Source organism: Limulus polyphemus, unplaced genomic scaffold (assembly GCF_000517525.1).
Source record: "Limulus polyphemus unplaced genomic scaffold, Limulus_polyphemus-2.1.2 Scaffold1394, whole genome shotgun sequence".
Classification (NCBI taxonomy): Eukaryota; Metazoa; Arthropoda; class Merostomata; order Xiphosura; family Limulidae; genus Limulus; species Limulus polyphemus.
This window is the reverse complement of record NW_013667004.1, coordinates 224,951-232,065: the sequence shown is the minus strand read 5'-3', so window position 1 is coordinate 232,065 and position 7,115 is coordinate 224,951.

Genomic DNA, 7,115 nt, shown 5'->3' with positions numbered 1-7,115 from the left:
TGCTGAATGAATATACAAATAATCATAAACAAGATTACGACACTTATAATATACAACATTGTTTATTGACAAAAAGGAGACATGGATAAACGTTTCGGAATTCTATCAGATTTCATCTTCAGTATCAAAAGCAGAATAAAATGAATTTACATCAGTCTTTATACATTTTCAAAGTACAGTTGCTAAATATAACGATAATTAAACAAATAAAACACTAAACAGTAATCGTGGGGAGAAACTACAGCAAGAAAAGCAGCACTCTCCAACTCTGAACAACATGCAGTCTTCATTTAAATTATACATTTTTTAATATGTTCGTGTTACTGATTTTTCGTTTTTTTTTCTTTTCGTTGTATTTTCTTGCTGTAGTTTCTCCCCATGATTACTGTTTAGTGTTTTATTTGTTTAATTATCGTTATATTTAGCAACTGTACTTTGAAAATGTATAAAGACTGATGTAAATTCATTTTATTCTGCTTTAAATTTCTAAGTCATATGAATAGTAAGCACATTCCCAGTAATCTTTGGCAAGTAATCTTTATACTGGAATATAAAAGCTCTCATCTATGACAATTTTACATTGTATGCTTCCCAAAGATACATCATTAATGTTGTTAAGTACACCTTGTTTCAATACTGTGAACTTCATAAATTTAATTTAAAGTTGAAAGAGTAATGGAACTGATGACTAGCTTTAACCTGGAGTTTGGTTTTAAGTGTTTCATTGGTAATTGATTTTATTAATATGATAACTTTTGATCTGCCAGTGATCTTCAAACTGTAGTCCTGAAATACATTGTTCCAGTCTTGTAATATATGGGATTCATTTCCTCTGTAAACTTGTAGTGTTCCTTGATGCTATCAACAATGATCTGAAAGTTTATCAATATAACCTTAATTATAATGAAGACAGGACCTTTTAAGTAAAGATATTGTGTATTTCATATTAGTAGACATTTTTCAGCAGGATCTATTGTTAAACAAAAAATTTCAGATTTACTTTGCAGGAGTAAATGTAACCTAAAATCCTGACAGTTTAGAGAAAAGTTTGTATACTGTAAGAGACTGTAGCTTGTTTAAAGTTAAATGCACCCATTTTCACTACACTAGTATGGATAACTTTTTTTCCCCCATCCTGAAACTATATTTTTACTTTTCCAAATCAAAACTTAACATTTTTTCTCAACCTTTTAGCATGAGATGGTGTGAATTGTCTCTAAATTCTGTGATCATTTAAAGTTTAATTTCTTTATTTTAATGAGAATGACTGGACATCTGTGCATCAATGCTTATCTACTCTGTCTCATAGGAAGCCAGTGTGTTAGTTATATTAGAGTCAAACTGATAATGAGGAGTGTTTAATAGATGGGATGCATAATTTTGGATTCCAAATGTTTTCCTGTGCTGTATATTTATAAAGATGGGTATTTTAATGCTAAACCAGGCAGCCCATTCTTGAAGCTTCCATTCAATATTAGCCTGAGCTACAATGAATAAATCACTTCCAAAAGTGCCTTTTCTTTAGACTTCAACTTAAAATTGAGTTTATGTATTTGATTGTAATATAAAGCACATCAAGAAAGAAATTAAATAGATAAAATTATTAGAAAATTAATAATTGTTTGTCTGTTAACTTCTGTGACTACCCCGAACTTTAATGTCAGTTACACTGAAATGCACGTACACAGATCTCATGAAGTATTCAACTATAACATTCAATGTAAGTAAAGAAAATATATTTTGCTGAGAAAACAGCTTAAATTACAAAAAATACTTTAACTGATATTGATTGTCTATGTAAAAATGAAGAAAAGACCATTATATATTGAATGGCTTGACTAATTTGGTTTTGACTGTGTACTTACTGTGTTACACTTTCATTAATTCGGTCTGTTTGAGACTTAGTTTTCTGCCATTATTAAATGGGTCAGTTTTCTGAGGTTACAAAGTCCAGGAATACATAATGTATGAGTAGCAGATTTTTTTTCACTTGTGTATAGCAGTAGTTATTCCAAGTTATAAATCATTCAGGGGTATTCTAAAAATGTAATTGGCAGCTAAATTTACCAAATCATGGATAAGTTTCATAAATTTATACTTTAATTTTTCTAATGCAGTTGTAATATGTTTAATGTTCTTATAATTAATTCTCCTATATAGTATGAAATAAAACATTCTACAATGAGGCATTCTTATGTAAAATGTTCAACTAAAATTAGCTTAAAAGAATGTCAGATAATGGTATTGCTTCTCCTTCCTCATCTCTCTCTCTTTTTTTTTTTTTTTACAAAAGTCTTTGGGAAAAAGGGGTAATGTCACTCTAAAGTTCAATTTAGCTCTTTTACACCTTACATTAACATTTAAGGTATGAACATTTTTTTAGTTAAGTTGAGAAAAAGTGATGTTTAGTTATGTTTATAAAAGATTAGGATTGGCTTTTCTGTAGTAGTGTGCATTAGTAGTAAGCAAAATGATGGAATTTTATGATAACTGATTCTTCTTAATGATTTGATTGATTGCAGAAACAGATATGAATTCTTTTGCTTTTAAGTTCTAAAAATGTATATGTTTTTGTGTCCAATAATAAGGTAATTTGAGGTTGTAAATTTATTTTCTACTTCAGATCTTGTACTTAAGGACTTTACAGTTATTCCCCCTTTTTGCTCAGTATGTAATATGTAATTATGGCATACTGTGTACATTTTTCAATAATAATTAGTATTCATTCTTGGAGAATATCATACCTTTGTTTTGTCTAAAAATTAGAGATTTGGCAATTACTTGTGTTTTCAGGCATATAGATATTTATTCATATATTAATTTCACTATTTTTTAGTTTTAAAAGCTCATTCCAGTAACTTGCTTTATAATTTTATTAATAGAGCAAGCTTTAACAGAGTAAATTTGTTCAGTTTAGTACAAAGCTTCATATATTTCCCATGAAATTGTATTAATGTCTTTATCTTACTATGATGAACTAAAAAGTTTTTCCTCATCCACTCACATATACTGTTGTAATGACAGAAGTGAAACTGCAAGGGTGATTATTTTAGTTGTACTACTGGTTTCAAACCTCTGTTATAGGCTTAGCCTTCTAGTTCATGGGTTAAGTATAATTCTTTAGTAAACATTAATAGAAATATTGAATATTAAACTTTGCTTTGAGCACTTTTCTGTTTGAAAACTTTAAGTAATTTTAGTTTATTGCTCATTACAAATTTTAAAAATGCTTGTAGTGATTCTTTAGCTATTAGAGCCACTGTAATTAAATACAAATGCATTAACTTTTTTTTACTTGTGATTAAAATGGCCCCTGGTTTACCCAGAAATCATTACAAAAAACATTTCAGACAAGATATATTAGTGCTTAAATGTATTGATTATTTTAGTTTGAATATTCCAGAAATGCATACTAATAACATTACTGTTTACACAGACAACTTAAATCACAGTGGTGCTGGAAAATGTTTTCTTAATTTAATTTTATTTTTAGTTATCAATTTAATTGCCCAGAAATTATTATTTTTAAAGTCACTAGTATTTAACTGGGCTGTTTAACTTACAGTGGTTTAGGAAAGTTATTTGAGTTTGAATTTTTGTTATTTATTGGACAAATTAAATTGGTGCTAGAAAATTATTCTTAGTTTACTCTAATTGTATTTCACTTTTAAAATTTCCTGTATTTTATATTTCACATTTGAAGTCAAATAATAACCTTTCATATTAAAACATTTCATGTATAATAAAAGATTGACATCATTAAATCGTCTTTTTAACGTTTTTGTTACAAGATAAATAACTGTAATAAATAATTAAGATTCATTTTTAGGATAACTGAAATTGAGACCTTTGTAGTATTAAGAATCATATTTTGTTATTAATTTTCATGAAGATTAATCAATCACTTATTGCAAATTCTTTAATATTTATTCATATTGACATCAACTGTGTAGGTTATTATTTTTTACATACTAAGGTTTTGGTAACTGTAGAGTTCACCATCTTCATAACAGTTGCTGACAGTGGTTGTTATTGAATACATGGTTTGAAATATAAAGAAACCATTGTTCTGTACAATAGTGACATGTAGGATGGGAAGTATGAGAAAGTGTGTAAGAATGATATTTGTAGTTAATACTGTAATTTAATACATAAGAAAAGCTCTAGAAAATAAAAATAGAAACAAGATAAAATAAACTAATTTTTGCAAAACTTTGTCATTAATGAAACAGATAAAAAAAGATTGCAATATTTTGTTTATAATAATACAGGCCTGCAAATTTAAACTTCATAAAAGTTGTTTTGGTTTTAATAATGCATTTTTCATAATTCAGCTATGCAGACTTCGAAAATATTATTGATTTTTTTCTATCATGTAAAATTGTTTACAACTCTGGGAGAAAAAACTTACTTAGATCAAACTAGTATTTCGTTTACTACGATGAACATTTTTATTATTATGTTTGTTAACAAAATTACAAACAAACTGAAGAAAAAGGAAGAACATTGATGTCAAATGAATATGCATCCTCATTCATCCTGATTTTTTTTGTCGAATCTACATCTTTTAGTCTCAAATCTGTGTGTCGTAGTCTCTCTTTTATGTATTGTGTCTGGAGCATCTTGTTTCAATGACTAGCAGTAATCAGCCATTATGCTGATGTTCCACCTTCCTTGATACCTCCATTCCATTTCCCTGTTGTCTTGATGAAACCTATCCAGACATTTCAAGTTGAAAACAATTCCTGTCATCATTTCTATTGACATCAGATTCAGAAACAGATGAAACTGTATCAAGAGTCTGGTGGAGTAGGTACAGGTCCATGAGCAACAGGTTTTATAGCAGATTGAAGGTTCAGATACAAAATTTCCCTTTTATTGTTTTAGCCTTGCACATTACATGAGTAAAAGTTGGAGTCATCTCCATGGTTTCTAGGCTCATGCCAGGCCATTGGAATTCCAAAAGGCAAAGACTTTTTCTTAACTTTAGTCCATCGTCTCAATTCTTCGATACAAACGATGCAAACTTTGTTCAGAGCCCATGATTTGTCTTGGTCCCCAAGTTTTATTCCAAAATACATGTAATATGCTTTTTTGATGAATTCTGTAATGTCTTGCCTTTGTTTCTTTTCAACAGATTTACCCCAAATATAACAGAATATGTTTGGGTCAATTACAAAATAACAAAATGTGACCTGATTTCAATGAAAATGATTCACTTATGTAAAAGTACACATGATGTTTTGTGAAAAATCTGTATGTGATGGAGAAAAATGGATATCATTTTCGGGTTCAGCCAAGAGGAATTACTGTAGAACCTGTAAAACTTTCAAGACAATAAAAGCATTGCAAGCCTGTGTAATTTAGTGCTGCCTCGGGTTCACTTCTTTTACCTTATTGTAGTGAATATATTTATGGATGAATTTGAAAATAGTGTTCATGTTTTCTGTCTGCATTCACCCCTTGTTTCGAAAGGTATTTAGATGATATCTGTTCTATTTTAGACACTAAAGGGACATACAAATTCATTACTCTCTAAATATCTAGAAGTCAACTAGCAATTTTAAATGTGAAACAAAACACAATTAACTTGCTTTCCTATAATGTCATTATTACACATTCTGCTAATGGAACTAAGCAACAACCTATACAGTAAATCTACCCATACAAATCATACTTAAGCTTTACCACTACCCATCTGCTATTGGTTAAGTAAGGCTTAATATACATTCTGAGTACAAGAGTGTTCAGAATTTACTCTGTTGGAAGAAATTACTACAAATACACTGAAACCACATCCAGAATTGAGTATTCACACACAATAACTATCCCATACATGAACATGGTATCCGAAGCAATTAAATACACGTTTACTCCCTTGAACAAGTTTTGAAGATCACATATCTCCATAAATATAAGTTGGGGTAGTATACCAGTTCTCATGTGTGGTATGAAAGCTTACTGTGTTTTCTACCCTTTTAGTTAATCTATTTTTCAAAATTTCAGTATGTATTGAGCATGTATTCTTAATATAGCAAGTTTGTCAGGAAAGCCACTGAGCTCCTTTTATTCTAATTACTCATGGAAGTGGGCTGGTCAACTAGGGCACCACGTGTGCTTTCAATTAGGAAAGATTGTTGTAGCATAGTGCATGTTGTACAGAAAGCAACATTGATCTTTTCTACTGGCAAGTAGAAATGCAAGGAATGTAACATCCTGTGTTTTCTAATGAGAGTGGTGGTCAGTCATATGTGGTATCTTCATCCTGAGAGAAATAGCATTGTTGCTTTTCTTATATAATGCCATGTGTTCTCAGTCTGTAAAAATATGAAACATAATAAAACAATTCATAGAAAGCTACCTTGAGATATAATATTCCAGTAATGAAAAAAGAGCCTTGCTAGACAAATAAAAAACATAGTAGGACTTTGATGTGACACCAGGACCAATAAATGTTTTTCAGACTGGCAGAATGTGCAGCAGATAGCTACATAATAACGACTGGTTGGCCAGGAAGCCTGTAGAGAGAAACACCTTCAGACCAGTTTGTGGAATAAAAGAAAGTATTCATATAGCCTTAGCTAAAAACAGAATAATCAAGTTAAATTCCACCTTCCAGAACGTTGGCTCCAAGTTATTAACTGATTGTAGATGGGGTTTATCCATTGGACCTGACCCCATGATGGAGAAGTAATATTGACTATAATTCCAAGTTTATGAACTGTATCTTCAGAATATGTGGCAATCTTTTAGTAAACACTACAAGTCTATTGTATACAAAATATCAGAGGCGCCAGCCAATGTGGGAGCCTATTCGTAATATCGGTTCAGATTTGATGCTTGGCTATCCAGTTGGGGTGTACATGGCCCTTCTTTTTAATCAGTGTCATTTTGTATATTGTTCAGGAAAGGAGGTCCACTATCTCCTCATAATTCTAAATGCGAAGTGGTCCCATCCTAGGTTCTTGGTTGAGCACAGGTTCCACGTCCTCTCCATAACTCCAGGGGCAAGTGGAATACTCCTTGTCCACTTGGTTGGGGAGTGAGGATGAATGTTCATAATTCCAGACTGGATAAGTTTTGTTCCTTTGATTTAGTAAGGCATACACGATCCT